The sequence below is a fragment of the Rhopalosiphum maidis genome, chromosome 3 (assembly GCF_003676215.2).
Source record: "Rhopalosiphum maidis isolate BTI-1 chromosome 3, ASM367621v3, whole genome shotgun sequence".
In the NCBI taxonomy this organism is placed as follows: Eukaryota; Metazoa; Arthropoda; class Insecta; order Hemiptera; family Aphididae; genus Rhopalosiphum; species Rhopalosiphum maidis.
Window position 1 is genome coordinate 61,122,503 of NC_040879.1, and position 13,644 is coordinate 61,136,146.

A 13,644-nucleotide genomic window follows, 5' to 3' on the forward strand; every position below is an offset into this window, starting at 1 on the left:
GCTGTCTAATAATTTGCTAAAATTTAATATTTCTTTTTCTCTGATTTACCGGTAAGTTTACTTATTTATTATATATCTAAGTATTAAAATATTTCTGGATTTAATAATTACTAAAATATATTTCAGATTGAGGTTAGACAAAAATTGATAAAGCATTTGGACAATCTTATTATAGTTCACGGTTTTTGTACCATGCTGATTCAAATTCACCCATTGGATTAAACTTGAGTATCCTTTTTATAAAATGATTGCAAAGATACATAATAATGATTTATAATATACACTTGTAGTGTACATATTATACAATGAAAATACTTTTAAACAAATTTGAAGGTTTTTGCTGTTATTACTTATTAGCATTTTGTGGTATATAAATGCTTTTTGCGTATAAATAATCATTATTTTTTTTTCAAATTATTCTTTAACTTAAGCATTAGATTCTTTTGAATACTATATGTTTAATTTTGCCATTTATGGATTAAAGTTGACCTTTGATGATATTTATAATGAGAATAATGATTCTAATGAACAATCTGTGTACAAATTGTTGTGCATAGAGTATCTTAAATTTTTTTTGCCATTAGATAATTCAGCTTCTATGATTTTACCTCAAATACAGTTTAATGTTCTATCGCCAATTTCTAACCAAAACAAAATACAACTACAAGGTATGTTTAAAGCAATATTAAATACCAAATTTCATTTTTCATTTTTAAAAAAATGTTCATTTACTTATACTGTTCTAGCTTGACCAGACATCATAATTTTAATTTATTATATATTTTTATTTTAGTAAATTATTGAACTTCATAAAAAAGATATTGCTTCTAATGATTTATTACTGATAAAATCCTAAGTTCATCCTGGATGTTGACATCAGAAGCAACATGGCGTAGTGAAGTAGTAGCATTTTTTTTTGCTGACATCTGGCTAAATTATAATTTATTTACTAATGTAAGTATGCAGCATTTTCTATATTTATCTATATTATATAATTTAATGTGCTCACAACTTGCTTAACTCTGCAGAAATTACGATGTGAACGCCATGTTCATATTTTTATATACTAGGCACCACCACTCACCACTGGCTAGTACATTTAATTCATCTTAAATTATAATTCATAATGAATAATTAAGATACCTTTATTTAAGTGAAGGTACTTAATTGTTACTTATATAATATATAAATATTACCTATCTTTATTTATTTATTAAATTTCCTTAATATATTCTTATTATAAAAATAAAACAATAAAGAACTACTATAAATAGAACTATTTAATCACAATTTGTCCTATTGATAACTAAGAGTAGAAATCGTTCAATATTTATTAATTGTAAATCATAATATACTATCTAATATGCATGTAACTGAAGTCTAAGATTTTTTATTATAATTGAAAAATTAATCACGGTTGGGTGTGACCAATAACAAACTTCATTAAATTATAAAAAAAGATTTTGACAATAATTTACCAGTTGGTCACTCAGTCCACCAGTTTCTGATCGTCGCCTTAGAGCTTAGATCATATTCTTACTTTCAAATTTGATAACACTAATTTTAATATTAAAGCTGAATATCGTCGGCTTTTGGATGAAATCTTCATAATCACTTTTATCAAAACATTCAGGAACAGCAAAAAAAACTGTGATGTTTTTATATTGATAATATAGTATTTGTTTTTGTATGATATCTAATGAAATTTCCGGGAAAGAATATGATATTATGATATCAAAATGTGCACAAAAATACAGTGCATTTAATAGAATAAAAATGTATGAAAATTTAGACGAGAGGTTTTTCGTTCATAGCTGTTGATATATAAATTGGTTTTATTAATCATAAAGTTGCTATGTTGTATATTAGTACAATAGGGATTATACATCGCTAAGGTGTGGTATACTTTAAAGTTTTAAAAAAAAATGTATTTTAATTCTTTATATATTATTAATAGTTATTATTGGATTATTACCGCTACTATTAATTTTATAATATATGATAGCATTATATATTATATAAATGCATGCTATTATAGTGTTGCTTAATATTTAATTGGTGAATATTTTTATTGAACGGAAATACGGGATATCTATCTATTGTAAAATCAATGTCATTATTAATGTTTTTTTACAACTTTTATTTTTGTTATATTTCCAGGTACCATGCATTGATTTAACAAAGCTAATAAGATGTTTCATAAACATTTACATATATATTCAAACTGTGCTAAATATTTGCCAGTAGACAATTTAAAACTGTAAGGGGTCATTTTTGTATTATTAGTTAGTAGGTATTATATATTAAACACTTTTTCAGATATTGATGGCTCGTCACGGTATACAAATCTATCAGTATTTATCATATTATATGGTTCATTGGCCACAGGATTTTTCATTTCGTCTTTTGCTTGAGAATTGGCTTTGTTATATTCAACCTTGGCGTTACGATGAATTATCCAAACAGTAATAAATTAAAACTACATTTTTCTTTTATACATTTAAATGTAATGACATTCTTTTTTTTTTTGTTCAGACAATGTTCTATCACAGATATAGAAATGAATGATAGATGGAGAATTTTTGTCATCAGAAATTTATTGTGTTACACACCAAATTATTTCATCTTGCTATAAAAAGATTCATATGTATTGATGTGTGTTCACCAAGATATTCAATTATGGTTTATCGGATGCTAAAAGTGAATTATATAAATTTTAGTTATTTACTAAATTGATAATGAATAATTACTTCAATAAAAAAAATTATTATTATATAAGATACGCATGGATTTATATTTTATTATTTTAATAATTATGTTATTATATTTATTATATTAGGTTTTTACCTACCCATATTTATTGAAAATGGTACTGATATAGAACATTTATATGTGAGCAACCAACTACAACATAAAAAATGGAATACACTATTGACTGAATGTTTGATTGAGGCTGAAGGTCCATTATTTAAATATGAACTGATGTTTTCAGAAGAACGTAATCATGAAGTAAATAATTATTTTTAATTTTAACTCATTAAAATTAATAATTATGGTAACAATACATTTTTTTTATTTTCAGTATAAACTATTTTATTTGAAACTACAAAAATCACTGGATCACGTTGCTGTAGAATTATGTCGTTGTCAAGAAGACAATGTAGGTAGAAATAATTCATCAATGTTGGAATTAATATTAACACCTAGAAAAATAAAATGTCGGACTATACTCTTAATGAATGGACAGATATTCAAACTAATCTAAAATCATCGTTAATGTTCTTGGAACAAATTATTGTGAGTATATTATCATGTATTCATTAATTTCATAGAAAAAAAATTATTCATATTTGATTTTTAATATTTTAGAATGTTAATGTTACAACTACACCAATGATGGCCGATTTTTCAGCGTGGTCTATTTCTGGTGTAAGTGGAAATAACTCTACTTCTAGTATCTTCAATAAAAGTCATTCACTCCTTCAATCTTTTGAACGTGTAAGTGAAATTAATATTTTGTTTTCTATTACTTATGATATTAATTTATTTTTATTTTCAGAATACAATGAATTTACCTTTTAGACCTGTAATTCGTGCAAAAGAATGGGAGATTGACCCGGATTATTTGGATGCTTTATCATATGAAAACTATTTTCTTGTTAATTTAAGCAAGTTCTTAAGAAATACTGTGGAGTTATATGTAAGTTGTTTATTGTTTTGAGTTTTATTTTAAAACTTGTAGGTTTCATTTGTTTTATTTTTATTGAGAGGATTTCACACCTATATGAATTACAAAATATGTACATATGGCAAATTTGTGTTTAACAGGACTAATTATGTGTTGTTAAATTTACCATAAATGTAACCAATATAATCTATTTTAGAAGTTAAAGAATGGAACCTAAGGTATAGATCTAATAAGAAATTTAAAAATACTCAAAACTGACGATTAACACAGATAATTTTTATCTAGAAGTTTAAAATGGTTATTCACTAATATAAAATCTATTTACACAAAAACTGGTTTATATTCTGCTAAAAAAAATTTGCTATGGTGTATATTTTTGAAGTGGAGACAGCACATACGGTATGACATTCTCCTAAATAGCATTGACTACATAAAATACCAGCTGTAAAATAAGATAATTTATATTGGATATAGAAAATAGAATATAATATTTAATAATACAGTCGAGTCGATATAACTCGAAATTAAAGGTAGATAAAAAGTCGCTTCAAGATATCTAATTAAATTTATATTATTTAATATATAATTTATATTCCTAGAGAAAAAAAAAATTCGAGTTGTCAAGTTTTTCATATTATCACGACTTGACTGTAATACAATTTGTAATTCATGTAACAATTTATTTGTTACTACTTATTAAAAAAATATAATTTTTATTTATTTATTTCTTAATTATTTAACAATTTCTTTTTTTGTAGGCTGTATAGATAAAAGAAATATATTACATTTTTTTGAGAAATATATTAATATGCTTTCATAAACTATTTAAAATTAATCTCTTAATATTTAGAAATATTATTTTGTTGAATAATTCATATTTTTACTTACAATAAAAATATATGATTTTTTTTTTTTAATTGGGTATACTATATACAGTTGCTCCAAAAGTTATGTATCTCCAAAAAAATCAAAATATATTAAAATTTGGGTTTTTTACAGCAATAAGTAGGGTTTAGGGTTTGTAGCACTTAAAAACACTTAAATATATGCTTATATATGACTCAATAAACTTAAAAATATACATTAAAAAATGAACAAAAAAAAAACACTTGAAAAATAATTAACAAAAAAAATTTATTAGATATGAAAATTTTTTTTTTATTATTATTGGAAATTGTGTTATTATTAATAATAATTTTAAATTGATTTATTTATTATTATAAATTTATAAATCAAATTTCTTAAAAATTAGTTTTTGAGTGTTCTGAAAAAATATGTATATTAATAAAAAATATAGAAGTTTATGAGTTTTACTGCATATCTATTAAAAATAGAACTTAGACCTCATGTTTATGATGTAGTATTAAAAAGGTTAGGTTTACAGTCTTTAGCCGATAGAAGCATTACTATTAACAAGGTCTTTCTAATCAAACTTATTAATGGGTTGATCGACTGCCCTGAACTTTTTTCCAAAGTCAACTTTAAAATTCCTTATGTCTACATAAGTTTTTCAATAATTTTGTCGTTAATGATTATCGATGTCGGTTGTACTATAATCTTATCATTCCTATCACAATATAATATAAACGTCTGAAAAATTCGGGTACGAGCATATCGCTCATAATCGTCGCTTGTCCCCCAAAAAATTGCGCCAATGTCTTTTGTTCTCTATTTTTGTCGTGTAGACTTGGACCCTTTATTAGAGAAGGCAAAATATAAAAATGTTACTTAGACCACAAACTTAAATTCAAGTTTTCATCATTATAATGGTCATAGCTGTTTTTGCGCATGCCTAATAGATGTAAAGTATATTTTTCCACCCAATAAGTCGTGTCGCTTAGGCCTTTTTGACTTGTCACCATCGAATTATGATAGATAAATATATTTACTAAAAATGCGTTGTTGTTAGTACAATTATACAATTTCTATTTTTATGCATGTGTGAACGTTTTCAAAAAGTAAAGCTCTCATATTATCAGCTAGAATTTTATTTTTATTTATTTGAGATTGAGATCAAAAACAATAATAATACATAAAACATTTTACAAGATAACAATAATTAATATATTGTTCGATACCTACTCTCTTTATGCAAAGTTTGTGTGAGAAGCGAGGAGTTTACAATTTTATGTTTCATAACTTATTAAACAATAGTTAATGAATATTTAAGCAATACTTAAAAATCTAAATTAGACTTTCATAAAAAAATAAGTAGAGAAAATAAATAGTAATAATAGTTTTTATAAAGTTAACAAGAAATAGAGAATTATTTTTTTTATAACTAATAACATAGTAATGGAACTGTTAGAGAAATAATTGCAAATATAATTGTTAGATTATATCATAATTTATTGAATAACTTTATTCCTTTATTGACATAATAATTTTTTATCTATGCAATATTAGGTTTATTTAGAATACTAAATACTTTTTGTATTTTCCCTATTATGGTTTTGAAGTTAGATTTATTTTTATGTATTTTTACTATCGACAGATAGTATATATGTATATTATTGTATTATATAATTGATTAAAAAACCTTAAGAATTTTAAATAAGTTACCTGTGTTATAGTTGTTATTATAATATTTTTTTAACATAATTCTAACTAAAATTTTCTGAACTACATATAGTGGTCTCAAGGCATTTTTGTTTGCAGATCTCCTCATAATTAAAAGTTAAAATAGATTGCAAAATAGCTAGGTATATTATTCTAATTATTTTAATACCTAAAATATTTTACAGTACCTTAAAAACATGGAAACATTTCCTTGTATGGAATATTAATGTTTCAATATGAGGTACCCATTTAAGATTTTTATCGAAAATTATTCCTAAATATTTAGTAGAATGTACCCTTTTTATTTTAGTATAATTTCCATTGTTAAATCTATATTATTTTCATGTAAAAATTTATTTAAGTGTAACTTCAAGATAATTTCTTTAGGTAAATTTATTTTATTTAAAGAAAATAGACTAAATACAGATTTATTATTATTGATATATTAACTATTTATTATATACCATTTATTAACTACTACCAATAGCCTTAAATTTTGATTTGTTTCTACTTCATTCCAATTCTGATCTTTAAAAAACAAAACAGTATTGTCTGCAAAAGCTAATTTTTTTCATTCATGTTTAATTTAAGCAAATTATTTACATTTATCACAAGAATAGGACCTAAGAGTCCTTTTTGGTTTAGTGTATCTTAGTTTTTAAAAATCATTAATATTTTTATTAATTTTACTGATTGTGATCTTTTACTTAAATATCTTAAGTTTGACTTAGCTAAATACATTTTCTATGTCAACAAATGTTATGGAAGCATACTTGACTACTTTTAATTAACCAACATGGATAGCTACATTTTTTTTTGATAGTTTTAAATTATTTTTGTACAGTGTCCATAGATCACGTTAATATGCAACATTCTTGTGACAGATAGCTACTCAAATAGTATTACTATTGATTATAAATACTAGTATTTATAATGATATTATTATGCTCAAAACAAATGTTTGTAATTAATCGTTCAACATTTTAATTAATTACATTTTGAATTATTATATTATCCATAACTTGATAAAAATTGTTGAACATGCATCAATATAATAAAAATAAATCGTATACTTGAATTCTTGTATTATAAAACGTATTTTTATATCACCGCTATGTTTTACTACATCTGTGATAAATATACAAATGCTATATCCTGAATCCTGGTAATAAATTGGAAATTCTGATTGAATGGTATAAGATTCAATTTTTATTTTTTAAAAATTCAAAAATATTATGCAATTAAGTTTTTTTGAATTTTCAAGATAGCTATTTTTTGATTTTATTTTTTAAAACAGTTCAAAAAAATATATATTAAAATTGAACACAAAGTGACCAAGTTAGTACTAACTAGGTTTTTTAATTTCTAAGAATAATACTTAATAGTTATGTTATCCAGCAAAATACAAATTGCATGATTTAATTAATCTTTGATTAGAATTCTGATTTTTTGTATATCAATCTGTAAATATCTAATTATTAGTGAAGCTTTCAGTTAAGATTAAAAAAATTTCAATTTTTGATAACCAGTATTTTGTATGTCAATTTGTAATAATTAAAAAAAAATATTTTTTTTGTATTTTAATAATAAAGAATTTATTTAAGTCTGAAAATACCACATACATACCAAATTAAAGTTTTTATTTGAATAGAAATAACAATAGCTGTGTCTTATTGTACACTGAATGGCAGAACTGGTTACCTATTTTTTAAGTATTTTAATTATTTTGAAAGAAACTTAAAATTACAAAATAGGAATACAAATTTTAATTAGGTGTGTATAATTTTTGTCAGCCAGAAATAGATATTTTGTATTGAAATGTAAAATAATTAATTTTTTCAATTCTTACAAATTGACACAACACTTATGGTTATCATAAATTGAAATTTTAACTCTAACTTAGTCGATTTTTATTCAATTTTAATATATTTTGGGAAGGATTGTATAATTGTAGCCAATCATTAGGAACACTTTTGGATCAAGATGAAATGTGTTAATTAACTAATTGGTTTTATTTATTATAAAAAAAAAAATGTACAGTTTAAAAAAAATATATCTACTATGAAGAACATTAATTATTTTATAATATGTTATGTAAAATATGTATCTATTAATGTTTACTTTTTCGTCGACTAATTTAATCACCATATTTTTATAAGAATAGTGTTGCTCGAATCCAAAACACTAACTTATATGTAAGCAGACCGAAGGTAAACTAAAACGATAATCATAATATATTTTGCATGTGCCATTAGGATTTCACACATATTGTACTAATACATTTAAAAGATTTTTGAATTAATTAATAATTTAATTATCTTTTCAGTGTAATTCACATATACTACATTTATCAACAAAAAATTCTATTCTTGCGGGTATTCTACGTCAAGCATTAATAAGAAAACCAATGAAGATATTTTCCTACGAGCCTAGAAATGATGGATCTGGAAAGCGTGTTAGAACACCTAAAATTTTACCACCCACAATTAGTTTCCGGTGGATGGCATCATACTTTAATCTTTTTTGGATTTTATTTTTGTTGACATTAACTTATGTATTTAACAACATTGGCTTTTGGATAGGTGTATTATTTGTTATACGTATTGTATATTTAAGTCTTAAATATTTAATTGGGTATGCACCACCATTCAAGTGGGATAATATTCACGAAGACTAGTTATTTTGTTAATATTTTTTGAATTCATATTGCTAAATGTCATTTTTAAGTTATATAACTAAATTTGTACTGAATTTAAACTTATTAATATGATTATTGTTTTTATACATTTGTAATGTTTTATAATGTTAAATTAAGTTAAATGTAAGCATCTTTCTTAATTAACAACTTTATCTTACATTTTTATAATTAGATAAGATAAAATATTGTTTTGAATGACATTTTCCTATTAATTTTATTAAACATAAAAAATTTTTTTTATGTTTATGTATCTATTAAATAATAATAAATATTGTTTAGTAAGTATATTTTTATTTAAATATAACACAATATAATATATACATGCAATTTATTGACAATGTATATTTCTTTGTAAAATGTTTCATAATATTTTTGTTGTAAATAGTATATTGAAATGTAATGAACACTAAAATAATTTTAAAAATAGCATTGATAATAAGAATATTCAGTAAATATTTTAAATGGCAGCTAAAAATTAAACATCCAAAATTTATTTAATTTGAAGGAATTGCAAACTGTCAATTATTTCAATTAAAATGCATCTATATTTTGTTACTTTCTTATAAGATGTATATTTTTGGTCATCCAAATTGTTTATTTAAAAATTAACCTCTCACTTAAAAAATAAAAAATTCAAGTCTAAGTACGTCACTGCCCAACAGAATATTCATTTGATTAATATATTACAATGTACAGACTTTTAATTGGTCATTATTCGGGTTTATCAGCCTCTATTACTAAGTAAATTTCATGATAATATGTTTTTTGATATTATTATTAAAGAAATATATTTTACTAAGTATTATAGTTGGTTGATTTAATTTTTGTTGAAAACATTGCATTTATTATATTCTTAATATTTATATCATGTATAACGGTGTAAATAGGTAGATTAAAATTTTTTTCCTAACAACACTTGCCTAATTTTTATTATTTTCATTGAAAAATAAATCTGCAGTTTGATTTATAGAAATTACAACCATGATCGATATTTTATGCTATAGATATTGATATTCCGTATTTTTTGATATTTCAATTGTTGACATTTTAATTGTCGATGTTTCATAACACTTCCATTTGAAACTAATCTAAATGTTTTGAAAACATTGTTGTGTACGTGAAAATATAAAATAATATAATATATTGTAATAGACAATAGTATTTCCAAGAATAATATTTTTGAATTATATCAAATTATACAAATTGTGATTGTTAGTGCCAAAAATGTCTGTTAGGCCAGTCAATAAGGATGGGTAAATTACTCAAAAAAAGCAATTAATTACAAACTAAAAATTTCTTAAAATCACTGTAATTAATTACAAATTACTATTTACATGGCTGTAGAATATTAATTACAAACTACATAATTCAATTACTTATAATTACAAATAACATTAAAAAATAATATTTTATTTTATACATAATATATTATATAATTTATACTTTGTATATTTAATTATTATAAAAATATGAACACATTAAATGACAAAAAAATTATTTTGGTAATTTTGGTTACCTTTTAAAAATAAAAGTTTTTCAAATTGTCAGGTAAACAAGAAGGAGTAGGTGAAGTTTAAAAAGTCAACAAAAGAAAACAATCTCTACCGGTGCTGAAAAACAAAAATTAGTATTTTAATGAATAAATAATTGTTTAATAACAGAGTAGTTATTTAAACATGTTAAACTTTTATTTTGGAATAAATTATTAGAATAATTATTTACCATGAAAAAATTGTGATATTTATAGTTCTAAACTATTTGTGGAGGAATCTGTAGAAGCGTTGCTACGTTTTAGTGACATACATATTAAAAAACTGCTCTCGTCATCAGATATATGGAGTAGGGATGGGAAATTAACTCGAAAAAAAGTAATTAATTATAAATTACTTAAATAGGTAATTGAATTACTATTTACTGTAGTTGAAAAATACCCTATGTTGGCCATATTATTATTATTTATCATAATATTTACTCGTGCGAAACACACGATTTTTGTGGAATGGCTGATTACACCTAACAACAAAGACATTCGACAAAAAGCCACATATCTACATTTTTGTTGATCTTTGATTTTCATACTATTTTTGTTCAAAATTCACTGTGTGTGTACTCTTGTTACTATAATTACTAGCTATTATTATTGTTTTATGCAACAACAGCATTATATCTCTGTTTCTGTGATATTCATTTAAATTATATATACACAAAATAATTATTATAATAAACCGTACATAACGACACATCGTAAGTTTTTTTATCATCATCATCATTATTATTATGTCATCGACATATCGATTATACGCTTGGGCATAGACACCGATATCACAGCCATTATTGGTACAATAACAAATATACATCAGCAAGGTGGGATCTATCGGCTGTTTAGCGTCGCTGTTTCCGCGATCGAAGTCAAGGCTTAGGTCATCTAGGCCCTTCGTCTTTCCACTCCACCCGTGCTTATTGTTCGCCAGATTTCAATAGTTATAGGTACTCCATAAGGACTAGGCGTTTGGTGCGAATTTTATGCGATTTGTGATCAGACTGAACAAATCACAAAGAACTTCTGCCTCTCCACTCTTATAGTTTAATTATTTAAACCACACTATCCCTAATCTCGCGTGACATTAATTCCTGTACTCTTAGATATCATCGCTGTCGTCGTGCACATAACATATTTAGTTTCAGGCTAGCACGTATATAGGGGGGGGGGGTTCAACCCCCCGAAATATTTTCGAGTAACGAGGAAAAAATTGTTTTATTATGTTGCGGCACAATTTGTATTACTAAATTTTGTAAACCCCCCGCCCCGACATTTATTTTGTATACGTGCCTGGTTTCAGGCATTTACAATTGTTTCTGTAAGACTATAATAATATGCTAGTGGGGTATAGGGGCGTGTAGGTTGTATGATCGTATGAATGCGGTTTTCTAATTTTATATTAGCAACGAGTGGTAAGGTATATGCACTAGTATATCGAATTAAAGGGGCCGTCACGACATCATTTATTGTTTTCTTTGTCCATCTGCCGCATAACATAGGAATAAAGATATTCCGATATTCAGAAAAAATTCTTCTTTGTCAAATATATTTATTAAGTGCTTTTGCCCTAAACTGAACCAGAGAGTCGTAATCGTGAAAATACGGAATGTCTTTATTCCGATATTATACGGGCGATACACAGAGAAAATATTAAATGCCGGTGACACACAATATACCTTTTTGCCTACCTAATTCAGCACATTTTATTATACAAAAGATTTTTTTTTCATCTGACAAGAATGTAATATGATGTCGCATAAACATGTTTGCTACATTACCAGTTATGTCAAAAAAATATATATATATATACCTAATAAGACAAATAATTATAAATAAAGTATACAAAAAAAAAAAGTTGATTTCAATTCATTCAAAGGTTAATTATAATATATAAGTATTGGCTTTCAAATGTTAAAATAAAATAAATGTAACAAAAAAATAGTAAAAATTAGTGAAAATGGATTAAAATTAATAAATAAATAAAAGTTCATTATAATTTTTTCCTTGATATCTGGGCCCTACTTATGATAAAAATATTGTAGACTATTCAGAGGAGCTTGAATTCTGTTGTAAAACATTTCGATGTCTACAATTATTTTTAAAATATAATCGGCAACGTCGCATATTCATTTTGTACGGAGTCGTGTGATGTGGAATCGTGGATCAACGAGGGTGGCGTACTGGCGTCCCTTTAACAATAACCTACCCAAGTATTTGTAGTATATACATGTGCATACTACATAATAATATATAGGGAGAGTGAAGTGCATCCTCCGCATACGTGGAAGATATAATCGTGGTAGGTGTCGTATATACAAAAACCGTCCCTAACGTTGTCACCGGTTTCGGTATAAATTATTACCATCATTGTGAGCGTAAAAGGCGGAGAAAAATACACGAAAACGTGAGTGTACCCACTGCACGCACATTATTCTGTAGAAGATTCAAAGATAAATCGACGTCTGGACCTGACAATGCATCTCGACCCTTTTGGTTTTCGTGGAAACGACCGACGCCAAGTGCGAGTTCACGCGGCAGATGTTCCTTTTCTTGTCCGACAACATTAATGCCGTTCATTGTCCACGAACCATATCGCGTCTTATTATATTATATACATTTATCCATTATATTAGTTTTCGTATACACGACTGCGACGGTAATACAATTTCGAAGTAGGTCTGCGCCGTAGCAGTTTGAGTCGAAATAATATTATACGATATGCATTATTGGAATGTACTGCATATAATGTTTAAAAATGATTTCAGTCGAAGGCAGACTTGAAATTATATTCGTGTATGCGACATAGGCGTGCGCACAATGGGTCCCGGGTGTGCCTGGACGCCCCCCGACATGTAATTGAGGCCTTAAAATGTATGTCCTATAGGCGCAATTCCAATAAAAAAAACTGAGGGTGCTTAAGCACTTCATTTCCGAGCATAGCGTTGAATAGCTACTGATTGTGATATTATAAAAAAGTATTTGAGGGTGCTATTTTTAAAATTGAGGGTGCTAATACCCCCTAAGCGCCTCTCTATTTGCGCCTATATGCCTATAGCATATAATATATGGGTCCGTATTTTAACTAATGTTACTAGAATAAAAACGGTATTTTTTCTAAAATATGTCGTAAAAAAATTATGTTTCGGGATAAAAAAAATA

At 25.3% G+C, this 13,644-nt stretch overlaps 1 pseudogene; it reads left to right on the forward strand.

Annotated features, from left to right (window-relative positions):
* Window positions 1–9,130, forward strand: part of LOC113558045 — an 11,198-nt pseudogene extending 2,068 nt beyond the window's left edge.
* Window positions 9,131–13,644: the final 4,514 nt, after the last annotated feature.